Source organism: Ictidomys tridecemlineatus, unplaced genomic scaffold (assembly GCF_052094955.1).
Source record: "Ictidomys tridecemlineatus isolate mIctTri1 unplaced genomic scaffold, mIctTri1.hap1 Scaffold_145, whole genome shotgun sequence".
NCBI lineage: Eukaryota > Metazoa > Chordata > Mammalia > Rodentia > Sciuridae > Ictidomys > Ictidomys tridecemlineatus.
In genome coordinates this window covers 457,942-479,182 of record NW_027521284.1, presented here as the reverse complement: position 1 = coordinate 479,182, position 21,241 = coordinate 457,942, and the positions used below count along the sequence as shown (strand labels likewise).

The 21,241-nt window shown below is 48.5% G+C and overlaps 1 long non-coding RNA gene across 1 annotated transcript in view; it reads left to right on the top strand.

Moving 5' to 3' along the window:
- The window catches only part of LOC144372684 (uncharacterized), a 64,564-nt gene that overhangs the window by 31,543 nt on the left and 11,780 nt on the right, over positions 1 to 21,241 (top strand). The window lies entirely within an intron of this gene.

Sequence of the window (21,241 nt, the reverse complement as noted above, 5' to 3'; positions counted from 1 at the left end):
GCTTCAAAGGAGAAGGGATTTGTCCCCAAGCAGGGGACACCTGCTATGGCCTCCCCAGACTCTCAACAGCTTAGAGCCTAGTCCCCGTGCTCTGCTGGCCTTGCCCCAGGCCACCCCTAGCTGGCCTCCTAGGCTGGCCTCAGCCTGCCCCCACTCCAGGCCCCTCAGCAGCCTAGGCCAGGTGCTCTGTGATGGCTTCCTGTGCTCACAGGCTCTGTTTATTGGCTCTGTAGCCCCTTCCTCACACCCCAGCACACCGGAGGCACTGACCAACAGCATGGGACTCCAGGGGCCAGCCCTCAGTTTGCTCTCAGAGGTTGGCCAGCCCTCCCCAAACCCACCACCTGGAGCACAGGAACCAGTAAGACCCTGGAGACACCCCCCTCAGCACTCCCCCCAGTTTCCGCCTCCTACACTCACCCCTTCCCCAGCAACGGGTCCTGCCGCAGCTGGGGGAGAAGCCAAAAAATCAACAGGTGGAGTCCACAGTGAAGCCCTGTAGGCCTCAGGCTGAAGGGGACCCAGGCTCCCCTTGTCCCAGCCCAACCCCCTTCCCAGCCCCAGCCCAGGGGAGCGTGGGCAGTGGGTCCAGATGACAGTGCCTCATGGAAGGACTTGGAAACTGCTGAGGTTGGGATGTGTGTGGGGGGGGAGGAGGGAGGTTCCTAAGTTTGTCCCTGAAGGTCTCCAAGACTATGATAAAAAGTCCAAGGCAGACAGACCACAGACCTTGACTTCACACTGGCCACTCTCCACATGACGTTAGAGCCAGGTCCTCACATGGTCTTTTCTGTCAAACGGGGCCTGCCTACTGTGAGCCGTGGCCCAGGGCTGTGTGGAGGTGGAAAGGAGCTGTCATTAGGGTGCACTGCCTGGTGGGCAGGGTGGGCAGGGATTTGGGTGACTCAGTCATCCTAGGTCACTGGGGCCTGAGGGGTTTCAGTTCTCCAATCTGGACAGTCTCTGGAAAACTGGGACACACTGGTCATGCAAACAGTAGGCTCCACTATGTGTCTCTGAAGACTCCCTCCCACCCACATGACTCCTACAGTGTTTTGCTGTGTAGAAGACTCCCCCCACAAATCTCCCTGATTCTTCTTCAGGGAAACTTCCTGGCCTTATGTCACTGGGCATCTTCTTCTCCATCCTCTTCCTCTCTCTGCATCTGCATCCACAGGTGTTCCTGCCATTCTAGGCCTTGTCCCTTCAGTCCCTGTGCACAGGACCCATCGTCTCTCCTAGGAGTTCCCTGTGTCCCTGCTGCACACCCACACACTGACCATTACTTTTCCACACTGTCTAGGCACATGGACTCACCCCCATCACACACACACACACACACACACACACACACACACACACCCTGTTCACCTGAACCTCAGCAGGTAAAGGATTTCAGTGTGGCTCAGGCACCTGCTGACCCACAGTAGGATCAGGCCTCAGAGATAGGTGAGAGGGGAAGTCAACACACTTTTCCTCCTCAGGAGCAGAGCCTTTAAATCTAGAAGAGTGGTGAGGAGCAGGGTGTCATCTGGGGGAGGAGGGCCAGCTGCCATGAGCTCTTTATAGCCCATGGTCTGCTTCAGGGGCCCCTGGATGGTTTCCTGTCCCCAGAGCCCCTGCCATCGAGGCCAAGGCAGGCCAGGCCAGGAGCCACACACCCCTGAACTCCGTCCTGTTGGTGCTGGACTGAAGGTGCTGGCGGAGTGTATGCACTGTATCTATTCTGGGGGGGGCATCAGTGGTGAGGAAGAAATGGTAGGGAGCAGCCCCTTGGAGGCAGTTTCTTTTCTTCAGCTGGGGACATGCCCTGAGCTGGCTGGGGCAAGGGACACAGGCATGGAAAGGTCATTGCCGTCTCCTTGGGCCCCTGGGTGCTGGCTCACACTGCCCCTCCTCAGCCCCAGAGGAAAGCTCCGTCAACAGAATCCCTCCTATCCTGCTGCTGGGGCCATGTTGATCCAGCACAGCCAACCTCCCAGAAGCCCTCCTTGTGGGGGCCTCAGGAGCACAGACTGAGGGAGGCCAGAGAGCTGGCGTGAGGGAGAGACGGGTGACTCAGAGGCCCACAGTGCAGAAGACCGAGGGACAGCAGAGCTGGAGAGAAACGGTGCAGCTCAGAGATGGAGACCAAGAGACAGACGCCGGGCAGGCACCCCTGTGGGTCAGCAAGATGGCGCTGCAGCAGACAGACCCAGCCAGCAGGCAGGACCCTGAGAAGAGCAAGGGCCATGCCAGAGAGGACGGCCAAACCAAGACAGAAAGAGGCAGAAAGCAAGCCTGGCTGAGAGAGAGAAGGAGGAGCAGCAGAGAGAAGAGAGACAGAGAAACAAGACTGGGGTGGCCACAGGAAAGAAGGGGCCAAGGAAATCAGAGGCAGCAAGAGAGGCCTGGGGGGCCAGGATGGGTGGCCACAGTGCCCCTTGGGCTCACAGACACAGGGCCGCCCAGCTTGGCCAGTCAGGGCTGTTTGCAGAAGGAAGCCCCAGCTCTGTGGTCAGGCTCCCAAGGGCTGGCAGCAGCACCCTCTGCACTTCATGACATTCTTGTTCCAAGCTGTGAGAGAGGAGATCGGGCTGTGGAGGCCCTGCAGTGCCTCTGCTTCCACCCGAAGGGGGCCTGGGCCTGGGCTGGGGCCCGGGTGGCTGAGGGGGCTATGCAGGAAGGCAGCCAGCAAAGCCTGGCCACAGAGGCTGCCGGTCCTCCAGAGCAGAGGGGGACAGTGGTGGCAGAGGGGCCTCGGAGCCTCTGGCCAAGCTCTGGGGAGGAAGGTGAAGGGGGAATGTTGTCCCTAACTCTGGGTAATCTCCAGGGAGGGCCCTCCTTTCTCTGTGGGCCTTGATCTTTCCATTCACCCCAGGAAGAGCCAACTGAGGCAGGTGAAGGCCATGGAGAAGCTGAGAGTATGTGCCCTGGCCCAGACAGCTGCCACTCAGCCTCAGCTGTCTATGGCCTTGTGAGTGTGAGCCCAGGATTACTGGATTGTTAGAGTTTATTTTCAAAGTTATAAATCTGGACTTTTATGTAGAAAACTCCTTTCAATGATGGCACATCATTTGTTCTTGATGTAGGCATGATGGGAGCCAAAGGAGACACTCAGAAGGTTCTAAGTGGCCAATAAGATGCCTGTTTATGGCCGTCTCTGGGGCCCACCTCACCTCTGACCATTGGCACATGGATAGCTCCATCAGCATCCTGAGCAGAGTCCAAATCTTGCCCAATGTCATGCCCTTGGAGAACTGGCCAAATGTTCCACCAGGAGAAAGCCACCTGGCACTCGCACTGCATGGGTGGTGACACATGGTCCAAGATGCCAGGCCCCTGGATGGCTCATTTACTGGCCAGGGGTCTTGCTCTCTCTTTTCCTTCCAAAGCCCCCACCTCCTCCTATCTCTGTTCTTCAAAGCTTTGGGGACACCCTCTGCCTGAGCCTGATCCAAAGGCCTGGTCCAGCCCACACATGGCCAGAGCTGGCCTTGACCCACAACCACTGATAGTGCTGTCCTTCCTTCCACTGGCACTTGAATTCCCAGGACAGCACCCTGGCAGGGCCTGGTGCAGAAGGGAGGGACGGGAGAAAGGGGACAGTGTGTGCTGGTGTGTGCTGAGAGTGGTCTTCCTCAGGCCTCGTCCACCCCACCCCTTCCCACTCTATAGCCCGTGTCGCCAGCCAAGCATCACAAGGGTTAACTGGATCCCCCAGCTGGGATCCTGGAATCACAGGACTGGAATGGACCTTGGAGGTCATCTGTCAGGGGTAGAGGAGTGATTTTAATGACCCAATTCTGATGCACTGGAAGCACCTCTTTCCCCTACCCCCCAGCCTGGGTGGAGGAAGAGGTGAGGCCAGCAAGGACCGCAAGGCTAGGAGCCCCTGAAGGGTACAGCCTGGCCGCATGGGTCCCCTCCTTTACAGTGCCAACCCTACCCCCAGTAGTGCCACGGGTTGGGAGGAGCACACAGCCCTTGACTGAATAATTGACTAACAGGCAGGACTAATGGTAGCAGGAGAGACTGTTGAGAGACAGCATGCTGAACCGGGAGCCAATGCCGAGGACCATAGGCGTAGCATTGTTCAAAGTCACTAAGCTAAGGAGAGGCTCCCACACTAGCAGACTCTGCTCTTCATTTTTTTAAACTTTTATTTTTAGTTGTAGATGGACACGATCCTTTTATTTTATTTATTGTTATGTGGTCCTGAAGACAGAACTCACTGTGTCACACGTGCTAGGCAAGTGCTTTACCACTGAGCGACAGCCCCAGTCTGACTCTTGAGTTTCTTTAGGCTTCCTAGTCCAGCCTATGCTTCCCAGTCTTCTCAGTTCCATTCACAGGTGACCTTCAACAAGAAGTCTCCCTCTGACACTTCTGTAGACAGAATGAGGAGAAAAAAATGAGCTGGTTGCAGCAAGAAGGCTTCAGGTCAGACATCAAAAAAGACTTCCAGAATGTGGGACTCACCACCGAGGCAGGTAGCTAAGTCACCTGGACTGAAGAGCCTGAAGCCCCATGGATGGGGAAGTAACATCAGAGCTAGGCGAGGAGAGGTTGGGGTGACATTTCTCCTTTGGCTCCCAAGATGGTGGGAGTAGCAGTGCACCTAATTTCCAATCTACTCGTCTGGAGAGAATGGAACCCAGGAATGTTCCCAGCCCAAGGTTGAAGTTGCCGATTGGAGGTGGAAGACCATGGTCCCTACTGCTTTATTTTCTTCCCCCAAAACCACTCAACGGGCAGAATCCAACCAAGGCAGATGGAGCCAGAGAAGCCCCTGAATTAACGTGGACTTGTTGGCTCAAGGCCCCAGGGTGGGTAGGGCTGGGCTGGAAGACAGAGAAGAAACTGGTGGGAGGGGGCATCGCAGGAGCCACCTGTCTCCATCCCAAGGCAGGGGAAGCGAGAAAGACAAGGCTGTCTCTTGGGAACTCTCCATATCACTTCAAAGGGTGTTCCTAGTTTCCTTATTCTCCACTTTAAGAGTCCTGAGGGTTTAATGACACTTTTAAGTGGCATATTCTATGGGGAAGGTCCCATTGGCTACAGGCCCAGCCTGTGTCATTTCCATTTCAGCCCTTTTCCCACAGCCAAGAAGGACGTGTACCCCAGGCCAGGAATCAAAGTTCGATGGCAACTGGAAGTTCCTCTTATTATCCATCCTTTATCTTTCCTGCTGTAGTACCACACTCTCTTTCCTTCTGGCCTCTCCCAAAGTGGAAATGAAGTCCTCTTTTGTCCCTGAAGTGAACAAAGCTCAGGTTAGCAAATGAGCCTGCTGTTCAGGAGGTAATCCCGGCACCCTGCCACTTGTCCTTCCCCACCACTTCCATCCCCAGTGTGTCTGTCCTGGGAACTGGCCTAGGCTGTGTGGATTGAAGAGAGGCCTGGGAGGAGGCAGATGGAGTGGGCCTGAGCATCTCAGAAGGAGGGGAAAGAAGTGTGGAGAGGTGGGACTTGGGGGCCTTGGGCCAAGTCGGATAATAAACACAAACCCCCTGCTGATGGAGCCCAGAGTATTGATCTTTAATCACTTGGGGACATGCACATATGCTAATGAATTTCTCTCTGTTCCCACAAGGTCCCTCCAGAGCCATCCCCCTCCGGGCAGGAGGCCGAGCTGGCCGTTTCGGGGCTGGGGTCAGCTCTCTGCATCTTCCCAGCCTGTTCCTCCTACTCCCCTTTCCCCCATGCAGGTTGCTGGGTCTTCCTGCTTGGTGGGGGCGGTGGAGGTGGGGGAAGGCTTGGGGACAGCTGTGTGCTCCAAGTGCCCTTAGACAATACTGTCCAACCCCTGTAGGCTTTGGGTCATTCATCTGTAAAAGGGGACCGTCACACCTGCCTCATGGGTTTGAGGATGAAAGAGAAACATAGAAGAGAAGCACCTGATCTAAAACCTGGCACATACTAGGTGCTCAGTTTGTCCAATTTAGTCTCCTTCTCTGCTTGGAATGTGACCCAGAGAAAGGGGCCCAGGAACTCTTGGGTCTCAAGAAGGAGTGATGCAAAATGGTCACCTAGGGCAAGAGGTGTGGCTCAGCTGTAGAACACTTGCCCCATGTGCTCAGGAGTCCTAGGTTCGATGCCCCGGGGCGGGGGGGGCGAAGGGAAAGCCATTGAATGAACTTGATGAGGAATGAACAGCCTCCTGCTTGCACTGTTCATGTCACAATTCCCAGCACCACGTGCAGGGACTGCAGGAGTCCGCTGGCCCCAGAGGTGGCGGCTGTGTGGACTGACATGTCCCGCCTTAGTGTATCTTATTGCCTAAAGACAAAGGGCAGTTCCCCGGGCACAGTACCAGACTGCAGGGGGAGCCATCTGTGTCTCCAGATGGCCACAGCTGCCAAAACCCTGGCCATGGCTCTGCCTGCGCCCTCCCTGTCCCCTGCCCGCTGGCCGGCCACCCATGGTCCATGCAGACTCTGGCAATGGATGCGGAGATGCAGGGACTAGAGGGAGACGCTAAAGACAGCGGGAGAGTTTTTCTCAGAGAGCTGGCAGGTCAGCAGCGGGGAGACCCAAGGGGATCAACTAAAGGGCATAGTGCACTTAGGAAGGATACCCAAAGGGGCTAATCAGAGCTTCCTGTGGGACATGGACTCAGAGCCATAGCTCTAAGTTTCTGTGCATGACAGGCTATTTGATAATGATGCTGGAGTGGGGTTCCCTGCATAGGGTTCAAGTTATGCAGTGACTGCAACTTGTTTTCAAACCTATGGCTTAGAATCTTCCTCTGGTTCCTTTCTGCGGGGACATGCTAAGGTTGTATGATCATAGAGACTTGCAGGGAAGTTCATCCTCTTACCTGACCTATATCCCATGTACCTTTTAGTTCTACCTGTGATCTCCATAGAAGCTAGACCAGTACTCACCTTTGCGCCCTACCTGGTGACATGGAAGTGATGGTCAATGTACACGTATCCTTTCTCTTCTCCTGGCCTCAGTGTCTCTAACTGTACAATGGGAAGAATTAGATTCAACACATTCCAAGCACTCTCCCATGTTTAAGTTATTCTTGCAAGCCAGAGGAGGGCCAGTTTCAAAGACTGACCTTAGCACAGTTACAACAGAAAGATCTTCAGAGAGCTGAGCTCAAAGATGATATCCCTGTTGCCTGGAAGTACTGTGATGGTTGTCTGCAGCTTTGTGGATACTGACTAGCTGTGTGACCTTAGGGAAGTGTTTTGCCATCTCTGAGCTTAGTTTTGTCATCTATAATGTGGGAGCAGAGCTGGCAGTAATCCCTTACGAGATGTTGCCTCTATCATTATAAAGCTAAATTCAGCAACTGGTTCTGAAATGGGGCGAGGCCAACTCAGTTCTGCTTGATCCCAGCCTCAGGGGCCCCGGCCTCTTCCTTTCCTGTAACTTTCCCTACAGGTGCCACACTCCAATGCTTGCATTCCCCGGGGTGTTGATGGATGGGACCCAGACCCACAGCATGGCTCTCTAGAGCAGTGTAGCTCAGCCTAGCCCTTCTCTGGCCAGAGGCCCCACCACGTCCCAGCTGGATGACAGCCTAGATGAGCCTCTACCCCAGGGACACGGGCTGCTGGAGGCAAGGCTGACCCACAAGGAGAAGGAGGAGCTGGTGGTCCCTGTGTGCCTCACACCTCCATTTCTGCCCATGGCTCTCTCCCATCAATGGACTGATGTCTTCCAGTTCTGGAAGCTGGGGACTCCAGGATCATGGAGCTGACAGCCCCAGTGTGCTGAGAACCTGCCTCCTGGTCTGGAGATGGCCTTCTTATTGTATCCTTGCATGGACAATGTCAGAGAGGAAGCCAGCTCCTTAGTGTGGGGTCCCTTCTTAGGAGGGTGACAATGTCCTCATGATATTGGAGGTGAAGGTTTCAACACCCAGATTGGGAAGACAGGCAGAAATCACCCCGTCCACAGCACCTACCCCCCTCCTGCCTCTGTTCATGGAGATCTCGAGAACACCAGGCCTCAAAGACCGCATCCATGACAACAGCAGGAGTGAAGAAAAGGAGGCAAGAGAGCTGTGGGCACTGGCCAGGCCGAGCCATTCTCACAGTGAGAACAGCTGACTTCCACAGGGCCTCCCTGTGGGCGAGGTTGTGGCATGCACCAGCTAAAGCAAGGCCACACACAAGGGCCAGGAACCGGAGGGCACCACTGTCTCTGTCTTATAGGTGGAGAAACCAGGGGGTCACAGGCAGACTCAGTGGCCCACAGCTTGGCAGCCTGCAAGTGGCAAAATCTGGACTTGAACCTCGGATTGTCTGCCACCAAGGTTGATTCTCCCAGCTTGAGTGCTACAGAGACTGCCTTGGATTGATCCCCACCTCTCCCCCTGGCAGCCTGACACCACTGTCACTGTGCTGGAACTGACAGAGGCATCTCAGGGATTCTAGGCTCTCCAAGTTCACATCCTTGCCTTCAGGGTGAAGGAAGGGGCAAAAAGAAATGTTTTTTTTTTTTTTTTTTTTTTTTTTGTACTGGGAATCAAACCCAGGAGCACTCAGCCACTGAGCCACATCCCCAGCCCTTTTTAAATGTTATTTAGAGACAGGGTCTCACTAGGTTGCTTATAGCCTTACTGAGTTGCTGAGGCTGGCTTCAAACCTGCAGTCCTCCTGCCTCAGCCTCCTGAGCCGCTGGGATTAAAAGTGTGCACCACTGTGTCTGGCAGCATTTTTGTTCTTTATTTTTCAGGGTATTTTTTTGTGCATGTCTGAGCTTAGAATCAGGGTTTTAGTTCCAAAAAATGAATTGGGAAATGTTCTTTCCTCTTCTATTTCCTGGAAAGGGTTGTATAGAACCAGTATTAGTTTTTTGTTTTGTTTTGGTTTTTTTTTGGGTATCCAGGGGTGCTTAAGCACTAAGCTATACACAGCTCCACCTTTTAAAAATATTTTGTTTAGACAAAGAGTCTCTCTAAGGTGCTGAGGCTGGTCTCAAACTTGCAGTCCTCCTGCCTCAGCATCCTAAGCTGCTGCAGGGATCACCAGCATGCACCACTGTGCCTGGCCACAGAGCAAAAAATATGTGGAGAAATGTTTGTGGTGGATGGCATATGGGAACACCAGGGTACAAAAGGGGGTGTCCAAAAGAAAAGAAACGAATGGCCTGCAGGTCTATGGCAAGAGAAACATATTTGAAAACCACCATCAGATACCGCCCTGCACCTGTTCCAAGGGTCACCATCAAAATGAGCAAAAGATGGCCAGTGCTGGGGAGGACGGGGAGAAAGGGAAGGCTCGTGTGCTGTGGCTGGGAGCGTCCAAGGTTGCAGTCACCCAGAAACAGCATGGAGGTTCCACAAACAAAAATACAATTACCAGGTGATCCAGCAAGCCTGCTTCTGGAGATTTCTCTCTCTCTCTCTAATACACACATTCACAATACAACATTATATCATCCAACTTTAAAATAGATGGAGATCCTGTCACATGCTCCAACATGGGTAAACCTGTAGGACATAGTGTCAGAAGCCACACACAGTACAAAATCTGCAGGATCCCACTCACATGAGGAATGTGAAATAGTCAGATTCATAGAATCAGAGAACAGGATGGCTGCAGGGACTGGCAGAGAGGGAGCATGCAGAGCTGCTGTGCAGTGGGTATAGAGTTTCAGGCCTCCAAGATGGAAGATTTTAGCCAGGCGCAGTGACACATGCCTGTCATCCCAGCAGCTCAGGAGGCTGAGGCAGGAGGATCACAAGTTCAAAGCCAGCCTCAGCAACATCAGTGAGACCCTGTCTCTAAATAAAATACAAAATAGGGCTGGAGATGGGCTCAGTAATTGAGTGCCCCTGGGTTCCATCCCCAGTACCAAAAAGAAAAAATAAGTTAAGCTGGGTGCATTGGTACATGCCTGTTATTACAGCTGCCCCAGAGGCAGCAGGAGCACAAATCCAAGGCCAATATGGGCAACTTGGCACAGTCCTGTCTCAACATGAAAAGGTCTGGGGATTTAGCTTAATGGTAGTGCACTCTTGAGTACCCAGACCAATAAAAAGAAAACAAAGTCACCAAAGGCTTTCCCTGGTTAGTAGGACTCTAGGTTCTATTTTCTTGTGTGTGGTTTTCTAATCTCTATAGAAAGTGTGCATTGCTTTTATCATTTCCTCTGTCCCTCAAAAAAAGAAAATGAAGAAACAAAAGAAATCAACCAACGAAGAAAACTGGCTGATTTGGAGCAACACAAACAGAGGTTCTGTCCCAGCTGTAGCTCTCACTGGCTGTGTGACTGTGCACAAGTCACCCCGGGCCCTGAGACGCAGTGTTTGCACCTGCGTGCTGGGAACTGTACTATCATATGTCTTGGTCTTTGCTACAGAACCAACTTTTCTTTCAGATCCTTAGGGGAAATGGAGAACCACAGGGAAGGAACCAGCACCTTCTAGAAACAAAGCCTCTGGGGGACAGGCATGCTCTGAGTGGTGCCCCTGGCCAACCAGAACGACCTTCTCCTGCCAAATGAAGACAATGAGGAGAGTGTGGCTGGGATCTCTCTGTAGCCTCCGTTCATGAACCTGGAAAGTAAGAGTGTTGGATCCTCTGTCCTGGTCAGGAGCACTCAGGGACAGCTGCTGGGGTATCCTCCAGGCCTCCTTGGCAGCAGGACAACAGGGCTGGGATTTAGCTGTCGGCTTCTCCCACTTGGCCCACTCTGCCAATCACCACCAACTCTAAACATCTTCCCTGATCCTGGTGACTGACGTCAGTTCGGCTAGGACAAGTGGTCAATCAGGGGGTGAAACCGTGCCCCACAGAAGCTAAGCCCTAAGCCTAGAAGAAGCCTCAGCTTGTCCAGAGGGGCAGCAGGTTTACTGGCTGCAGATCCCAACCCCTTTCCAGCAACCTTGTAAAAGCTTGCAGGCAGAACCTGGCTCTCTGACACGAGCTTGTAATCAGGCATTCAGGAGGCTGAGACAGGAGGATCACAAGTTTGAGGCCAGCCTCAGCATTTTAGTGCAACCATTATCAACTTACTGTTTCAAAAAAAAAGAATTAAGGATGTAGTCTGGTGGTAAAGCACCCATGAGTTCCATCTCCATTGCCCCATTTCCTGCAAAAAAGCCTGCAGGCAGAGAGGTAGGGACCTCTGCAATTGACCCTGCAGAGTCCACTACCTGTGCCAAGCTCCACCCTCTTCCACTTTCCACCTCTGTTTTCCTTCCAGCACCCTCTCCATCTTTCACTGCAGTGGTGGGATGCAGTGAAAGAGAATGAAGCCCCATGTCCCAGGGGCTTCTCTTGACCAGGGAGTCTGACATGTTGGAGTGTTCAACATGCCACATCTAACTCCTCACACCACCTGGCCCCACCCTGCGCAGCCTAAGCCTGCTTCCCAGAACCCAGGCTCCGGGCCTGCACTGAGAGGCAGGCAAAAGGAATCCCCATCATGGCTTTCTAACTCTGTTGTCTTTTGTTTTGTTTTGTCTTTTCTAAGAAATGGAACCCAGGGACACTTTGCCACTAAGCTACATCCCCTGCCCTTTTATTTTCTCATTTTGACACTGTCTGGAAGCTGGACTTGAACTCTTGATCCACCTGCCTCCACCTCCCAAGTCACTGGGGTTACAGGTGAGCAGAGCTGTGCTGAGCTCAGCCTTTGGTTTATGGGAACATTCACACTCATGCTCACTCCCCATGGGACAAATGACTCACAGAGTTCCCATCTCTCCATCTCTCTGTCTCACACATATTAGTACATGACATTCTTCCAGATCCTTCTCTTGCCTTGATCCCTCGATCAGTCTCCCAACTCCCCCAGTCTCTGCTTGTCTGTACACCTCATGCCACTTTTTCTCCCCACACCCACCACCCATTTCTTGACTTTTCTGTCTCTCAGTGGCTGGGGCTTCTTCTCTCTTGAGCTCTGGACCTGGCCTCCTCTCCAAGTTGCCCTCCCTTGCTCTTTGTGCTCCCTGTGAGGGCTGAGAATGACCCTCATCTTGCCTCTCCCTGGAGTGAGCAGGGATATCTGGAACATGCTCCAGTGACACTTTCAGGGATTTTGACCCATGTCTGGGGGCCATGCTGAGCCACGACAGAATGGATGGTTGGCTGGTGGCACCAGGCCTGGCTCTTCTTGGGAAGTCCCCTTCCTGCTGTGCCAGATCCTTCCTGAATCTGGCCCTGAGAATAATTGTCCCAATTAAACCTTGATGGAGGACAAAATGGCTCTATATTCCCTGAGCTTCAGAAAGCCAATGGACTTGTGGCCCAGGACATACAACCAGGCAAATGGCAGATCCAAAGAAAGGGTCAAGTCTGCAGAGCAAACCCCCCTGCTTTGGACTGTCTGCACTTCAGCTGCATCGGGAACCCAGGTGCTGTGGGCCAAGGAGCCAGGAGGCTGCTGCATAAAGTAAGAACTCAGTCCACAGAGAATTACTCCAGTCCCACTTCAAGAAAGAACCTGGGAAAATGCAAGGACAGACTCTAATAGACGCTCATGTCTGGAAGAGTTGCCATTTGCAAAGTCGTCTCTCCTACATCCTTGCATTCACCCTTTTTCTGACAACCAATGTGAACAGTGATCCATCTCCTGCCCCCTGTGTGCTGGGGAGTGAGTGGCAGGCAGGAGTTAGAGTTGGCTGATCTGACCCCTCATTCACAGTCTTCCCACCATGTCTCTCAGGCATCAGGGGCCCTAGCAGCTCAGTCCCTCTGTGACCAGGAACATGAGTAAAGAGCACGGGACAGACATGGGGCCCACTCAGAGCCACCGCACAGGGCAGCATCTCTCTTCCACACAGGTAGAGCACTGTGGGCAAGGGAGGAGCATGTTCCCAGTTCTGAATGTGGCCATCTTTCCTTCCAGGACCCAGACACAGAGATTGGCTGGCCTAGTGTGGGCACAGGGGCTTTTGTGGGGGAAGGGCAGAGGGGCTCCCCTCTGAGGGCAATACTTGGGAGGAGAGAACCTGGCATGACCCAGAGACGCCTGGCCTTGCTTCCTGCCATCAACCCTTACTCTGAACCCAGGGATACTTCACCACTGAGGCACATCACCAGCCTATTTATTTATTTATTGAGACAAGGTCTCACTCAATTGCTTAGGACCTTACTAACTTGCTGAGGCTAGCCTCCAGTTTGTGATCCTTTGGTTTCAGCCTCCTGAGTCACTGGGGTTACAAGTATGCACCCCACACTCAGATGAACTGGTTTATTAAGAAACGTGACCTGTTTCCTATGTATCTATCCCCTATTATCTCAGTCCTATGAAGGCAAGAATTCTTGCATTTTGCTCACTGCTTGTTCTTTAGTTTCTTCAAAAATGCCTGACACATAGAAGATACTCGATAAAAAATTATTGTGTTCAATAAATGACAACATTATATGAGAAGCTCCATAAGGAGGAAGAAGACAGCTTTATAACCTAAGATTTCCCCACCTGCTTTTCCTTAGCAGGAAGAATTCCCACTCAATGCCCAATGCAGAGCACCTGGCACAGCCCTGGAAAGCCCTGACTTCTCCCAAGGGCCCTGCCAGACCCAACCGGTGAGAAACATGGGGGCCTCCCATGGAGCACAGCCAATAGCACATCCTGGCCCTGAGTCATACACATGCAGGTGATTTGGAAGGCAAAGTGCTTGGAGCCCATTTCACAGCTTAGGAGACTGAGGCCCAGAGAAAGATGAGAAGAGCAAGGTCACTCAGCAGGTCAGTGGGGAAGCTCAGTTTGGAGGCCAGGGCTCCTGCTCTCCTGCTGGGCTCAAGCTGGGTATCAGGGAAGGGAGCCCCCCCTCACCCTTGGCCATTAACCTTGTGCAGTTTGCAACCTTGACTGCTCTCCACAGTGGCCCTGGCTGAGCCTAGGGAGGCATGCTCAGAAAACCGGGACTGGATGCCATTGGAGTCCCTACAACAGGAATAATCCAGGAAGGTTATAGTAAGTCCTGGAACAGCTCAGGAGGTGAAAAGTCACCAAAGGAAGGTGATCTTCAAGCTGCATTTGAAGCAAAAGTGAAGATGGAAAGGGCCTTCCATCTATGGAATTCCTGTAGTTAGAGAGTGGGGTCCAGGGTTTGGAACAGATTGGAGCAATGGGCAGAGATAAGGTTCACAATGAAGACCAAAGAAGACCTGGGGCCAGGCACGGTGACGCATGCCTATGGTACTAGCAGCTCCGGAGGCTGAGGCAGGAGGATTGTAAGTTAAAACCCAACCTCAACATTTAACAAGGTCCTAAGCAACTCACTGAAACTCTGTCTCTCAATAAAATACAAAAAGGGCCCTGGGGTGTGGTTCAGGGTTTAAGTGCCCCTGGGTTCAATCTCTAGTACAAACAAAAACAAAAAAGAAAACCAAGGAAGACTTGGGAGTCTGTGCAGTGTGGAACTTGAGGTCACATCAGGTGGTCTTGGCCCACGACTGATAAAGGGATAGGGAAGTCAGGTGCGACACGGCTGATGGTCCTGTCTTAGGTCCCGTCACTGCCCGAGGTGGTAGAGAACCCAGGTCTGTGTTCAAGTGCAGCCTCGCTCATGTGCCTGGTCTGGCAAGTGCCTCCTTCTGGCCCCAGGATCCCAAAGTTGTAAAGAATCACTAGAACAGCAAAGCACATTCCAGCTTTCCCAGGGCTGAAGGGAACCCGTTTCTATCCTCTGTCATCTACACCTGACTGATTGTTCAAGCCTAGTTCACATATCACCTCCTCTGCGAGGCCTTCCCTGAGGCCAAGCCCTGACATCTTATCTGCTCCCATGACTTCTTGGACTCCAATGTCACCATACAGACATGGTTTCTCTCAGTTTTTTGGACACCTCTACAAAACTAAGAGCCCTGAGCATGGCTCTACAGGAGCAGGCAACGTGTTTGGTCGACGGGAGAAGCCAAGTGGACACATGCTCACACCTGGGTCTCGGTAGGACAGTCAACTTGACAAGAGGGTCAAGGAGTAAAGGTTCACAGATATTCTCTCAGCCAGGCCCCAGGCCATGATTGGCATCAGGGTGAGGGCTTGTCGGTGGGGGCAGGGAGGCAGGCTGGGAGGACTGGCTGTGGAGGGGGATTCCTGCCCATCCTAGGTCCCCCTCCTGCCTGTTTCCCTTCCCCCTAAGTCAGGTGTTGAGCTCTGGATAAGCTCCAGGAAGCCAAGGCAGAGGATATTCAAGTGACATCTGACCTGTTCCTCTGATAGGCATCATGCCCATGTTCTGTCTTGCTCCACATGCCAGAACAGTCCCAGCTGCCCCTTCCCTGGTCACCCTGGAGGGCTCTGCCTTACGCTCTAGGGATCCCAGGCCCTGTTCTGTATATCCACCAGCCATTCCTCCCACCCACTCGGACTGGACCCAGCATGGCCAAGCCAGGAGAAGGCAAGCCAGGGAGGCTGAGTCTTAGATTCTGGCCTCAGCTTTGCCCTTAACCTGTGAAGTTCCTGTCGTTGAGTGTGTGATCCTGGCTGACCCTCAGATTGTCCTCACTGAGGACTGAGAGGCTCCAGAGAAGGCCAGAAGAGGACAGACTTGGGTACCGAAGCTTGGCCCTCACCAAAGCCACAGGAATGCACCTCCCCAGGTGCCAGCAGAGCTAGGAGGTGGCTAGGGGCAAAGAGCCAGGTGGTCTGAGTGGGGCCTAAAGGTGGTCTTTGGGGGACAGTGGACAGAGCTCCTCCTTCCCACACCTCCTGCCCCCCTCCAAAGATGCCATTCTGAAGCCATCTGAGTCCCTTGCTCTCCAGGAGGCCACCTCCTCTCTGACATCATCTGTAGTCAATTCCCCCGAGGACCATCCCCAATTTTCATTTCCTGTCACTGATCCTCACACACAGTCCCTCTGCACACCTGGAACAGCCTCTGTCCCAAGCTGGCTCCGCTCACCAGATCTGTGTCACATGCAGCTCACAAACCCAGGCTCTCAGCTGGGACAGGCTCGCAGAGTGCATCATCTCCAGTCCCCTTCCTCCTCCGGGGCCTCTTGGTGGGGATGGGAGTGGGAAGAGGAGCCAGGGCCCCACCCACCCGTTCAGCACCTTTGTGTTAATTAGAAAAAAGCACCCTCTGTAGGCAGAGGCCCTCTGGAGCAGCATGCTCAGGGTTGGTAAGCATGACACTAAGAATGTTACACAAAGCTCTCTATTTGTAGTTTTGGTGGATTGACATGAACTCTTCCCTAAAGGATGTTCCAGCCTTCACTCTTGGACAGTGTTATTTAGGTGAATCGCCTTTCTTGTGGGGAGAGCCCTCAATGTCAGTCATGTTTAAGTGCCCCCTCTTCGGATTTATTCACTTTTCCAGAAAAATTATTTTCCAATTACTTTCCTTGGGAGAAGGAGTTTAGCTAATAGGTATTATTGGAACCTATATGGATAGTAGGTTCTAGGTCTCACCCTCAAAAACCTTTTATTTACTTATTTCTTGGTGAGGTGCCTCATTCTTGTTCTATACCATACCTGACTCTGTTAAGTTGGAGCTTGTTCCTTTCAGTTTCTTCAGAGACCAAAGTCTGATGTCTCCTAGAGACATTGCAAGGAGAGGCAGGTTCCTTGGAGATCAGACTACTTTACATATTTTCATATAAAAGTTTTAAGTCTTGTAAATACATGATTCATCTATGCATTTCATATTTCTGACTTCTAAGCTTTTAAGACACTTTGGAGAAAATATACTAGCTTCTTTTAGGAACTCCCTTGGATTTCTGAGCTGCTGAGTTAGTGACCTTTTTCAAAATTTTCCTGGGGCTGGGGATGTTGCTCAATTGGTAGTGCACTCGCCTAGAGTGTGTGAGGCACTGGGTTTGGTTCTCAGCACCACATAAATGTGAAATAAAGATACTGTGTCCACCTAAAAACTAAAGAAATAAATATTTAATTTTTTTATTTTGTATTTCTGGGAATTGAAACCCAGGGGAGTCTCCCATTGAGCTACATGCCCAACCTTTTTTACATTTTATTTTGAGACATGTCTCACAATGCTTGAAATTGCAACTATATTTTAGCCTTTCTGGTAAACTGAGCCTCCAAGCCCAGTTTAATGACTTTTTCTGAATCTGTTTTCTACCTTCCAAAAATAGGTAGTTTATCACTTGACATTTGTCTTTTTTAATATTCTCTCTTGATGTTGTAGGTTTTTTTTAAAAATAATGTTTGTTTTTGGTAAGTTTTTGGGAAGGGGCTGTTCTAGCATGTTTTAAAATCTAGTATGTATTTGCTTTCATCACAGTTAATTTTCCTTTTATTTTTTACTTCCTAGGATTCTTTGGATTTCCTATTTTTGTAAAAGTTTTGTCATAAATCTATCAAGTTCTGTGAGTTACCCCAAAGGACTTTAAAAAAATACATAAAAATAAATAAATAAAGATATTGTGTCTATATACAACTAAAAAAAAAAAAGATTCCATCTTACCCCAGTCAGAATGGCTAGCATCAAGAATATAAAAAATAGCGGGACACTGTAGCATATGCCTGTAATCTCAGTGACTTGAGAGGCTAAGGCAGAAGGATCACAAATTTGAGGCAAGCCTCAGCAACTTACTGAGTCTTTGTCTCAAAATAAATAAAAAGGATAGAGGATGTAGCTCAATGGTAAAGTGCCCCTGTGTTCAATCCCCAATACAAACACAAAAACAAACAAAAAATAAATGCTGGTATGGACCTGTTAGAAGAGGAACACTTATACACTGTTGATGGGAGTGTAAACTAGTACAGCCACTGTGGTAATCAGTGGGGAGTTTCCTCAAAACCTAAAAATAGAAATATCATATGATCTAACTGTACTACTCCTGGGTGTATACCTGAAGGATACCTGCATACCTATGTTTATTGCAGCACATATCACATTAACTCTTATGTGCTATCAGCCTAGGTGCCTGTTAATGGATGAATGATAAAGAAAATGGAGACTATATACACAATGGAGTATTATTAAACTATAGAGAAAAATGAAATCGTGATCTGTAGGCAAATGGATAGAACTGGAGAAAAACATGGTATAAAGAATAAGCTAGACTCAGATAAATATCACATGTATTGTCATGTGTGATCTAGAGGGAAAAAAGATAAAGTAGAAGCGAGACTTTTAAGAAAAAGGACATCATGGGGGGAGAATTGAAGGGAGAGTGGGTGAGAAAGGGTAATTATGAATATACATGTATGAATATACCACAATGAAACTTGTTATTCTGTATAATTAATATGCACTGATCAAAATTTGGTTTTGGATTGGGCCAAAGGAATATGGAAAATCCTGATAAACTATTCTTGTAATAATATATACCTGTGCAGTGACCCAAAACCTCATGTCTTCCAGTTTAATTGTATCTCCTTTGCTTGAATTGTATTAAATATATATGGAAAATTCTTGTAATTTGTGTCCATCTTTATATTCTCCATGCAGACTCCCATGTATGTATTCTACATCACTGCTTTGAAAAATAGGTTGTTATACAATTTAGGCCTCAAAATATGTGGCTATCATACCTGAACTTGAGTTTTCCAAGGTTCTGTTAGTGAGGTACTTAACAGACTGCATTTAAAATAGAGAACTATAATAACTATTGAGCTACCTTATGTTGCTTTCATTGTTATTCTTGGAAGATGACCATCTAAACTGTAGAAAAGAGGAACAGTGCTGGTTTTATGAACTGGTTTTATGTCCTGCTTTTTTGCTAAATTATTGTATTTAAATTTTTCTAACTTTCTGAGTATTCTAAGTATACATTCTATTTCTAAAAATTAATGCACTCCCCTTTTGTTAAATTATTATTTTCCTATTCAATAGTTCAAACACACTGTTGTATAAGCATTTTTATTAATATGTTAATGGAGTTTGGTTTATTTTTAAGTCTCCTCCCTTAAGTCAAGTGATACTAGTTCTGAACATCTAAAGTCTCCCAAATGGCAATCCCTAAAAGTTAAGTTTCTGAATTTCAAAATACTGAAAGTTGAAATTCCCAAAACCACAGTTCCCATTGTGGATACACGGGGGTAGGGGGGTATTTATATGAGAAGAGTAGAAATTTGATGCTAGGTAGAAAAGGGATTGGTGCTTTTACAGTTGTATATTGTTTACCAGTATATTATACTGTCTTGCAAAGTAGAACTGAAATACACAAATACTGAAGAAACCAGAGCAGGTGCATGGGAGTGTATTCAGACTTGTGATCCACTAAAGTGTATGAAGTGTGATAGTTTCTATGGTAGATGTATGTATAGGCTATACAAGGGGTCACAAAAAAGGGACTGGATATTATCTGGAAGTAGTAAGGAGGGCATAATTAGAGGAGGTGAGGCTTCAATAGCACCATAGATAATAAGAAGGTGGGTGCCAGTTAGGCAAGGTGCAGGAAGGAGAACATGTTTGACCTAGAACAAAGCCTTTTGGTGTATTCAGAAAATTGTAGTCATTGCCTGTAAAGAGTAAGTTGTTACTTGTCATTTCATCACTGATAACATCGTAGGGAGGGCCATGTCAAATCATGGAGTTTAGAATACCAAAGGAGAGCTACCTAAGGAGTTCAGACTTTTACCTTACATGTGCTAGGAAACATGGACAATTTTCAAGTTCTTTTTATTCCAAAATGATCTTCAACTAACAGCATCTTTTAAGTATAATAAATTAAGGAATAATAAAAAAAAATTTCTTCAAGGCCTGGAGCTCTAGAATATTTCCAGTATTTTCCATTCTAAAATTGTTTTCCTAATGCTTAAATGCCAAGAATTTAAAAGAAAATGTTTTTGATTGAGGAAAATTTGAGACCAAACAATGGAAAGACTAGTACCTTTTAATGTACATCTCTAAGATTTAACAGATAATGTTTGTCATTCTTGTTTTATCGTGAATTCCAGACGTCTTATCATTTTGCCTATAAATACCTAAGAACTAATGCATGTGATGTTGTTTTGCTGTGCAGATTTTCTAAGTAGTCTCACTTTAATATAAAAATTATTTGAGACCTTGGGATGTGGCTCAAGCGTAGTGTGCTCGCCTGGCATGCGTGCGGCCCGGGTTTGATCCTCAGCACCACATACAAACAAAGATGTTGTGTCTGCCGAAAACTAAATAAATAAATATTAAAAAAATTCTCTCTTAAAAAATATTTGAAAACTGAATCTTTATCATTATACTATTATTAAAGTATTCCTTAAAGTGTAATAAAAGTTACAAAATAAGCAAATTTCCAGTTAGTTTTTCAAGAATAAAAAGTGTATAATCCAAGATTTATTCAGAAACATTTATTCTGAGGAACTTCAAATACTATATAAAATAAAGTTCTGCAACATTTCTCCAGTGCTGTTTTTCTCCATTCACTGCAACTTTTCTTTTATCTGAATGAATGTAAGAATTCACCTGTCTTCTTTGCCTCTAATATTTTCTAGTCCTTTTTCCTTATCCACAGGACTCACTTTCTGAAACACAAATGGAATAGTTATGTTATAGCCCTACTTAAAAATATCTAGCCAATTTCAAAGTTATTTTGCAACTAGGTCCTTTCTCTAGTCCCTTCACAGAACTCCATTCCTTCTAATACTAAATACACTGTAAAACTTCTGTTGGACCCACTGTCTATTTTTCTTATTCACTTTTATGGCACTCCTTTTGACAGAAATACCCCCTTCTATTAATTAATTTGTCTGACTAGAAAATTCTTACTGTTCTTTTGAGGCTTAGGTAAAATCATTATCTTCTTTTTGATAGCTTTATTTGACATGACCTTTTATAGAATTAGATAATCCCTTATCTATATTCCTGTAACACTTGATATAACCCTTGTAAGTTCTTCTCATAGTGTGCTATAGTTATTTATATTCCTGTCCCCTAGGCATCTTCTTACTTCCATCCCTACCTGACTGAAAGCCACAGGTTATTCCCAGCAGACAGCACACTGCCTTGTACATTGTAGGAACTCAGTAATAGTTAATTGAAATTAGTCATTTTTTTAAGCATCAACATTTAAGATGTTATTGGGGATACTATGTTTTATTTCCAGCATATTATTATAACATACTTTAACAACAAAGCTAGAATGAAAATTCTTTATTTTATTACAGTTATCAAACAATTTTTTTTCAATAAGTGCCAATTGGGGGGAACCTGACTCTTTTGTCAAATATGAGTTGTTAGACATGAAATCTGCTTATTTATCCTATAGTCAGAGGATAGTGAAGATACTTTGTTAGCACAATGAGCTTGAAGTATTAAAACAACGGGAAGCACCATGAGTGAGGAAGTATATTTTAACATTGGCTTCAAAAGTATATTATTAGGCTTAAGGAGGGTTTTGTAAAATATTTCTTAGTGAATTTAAAAAGTCAGTAGAGA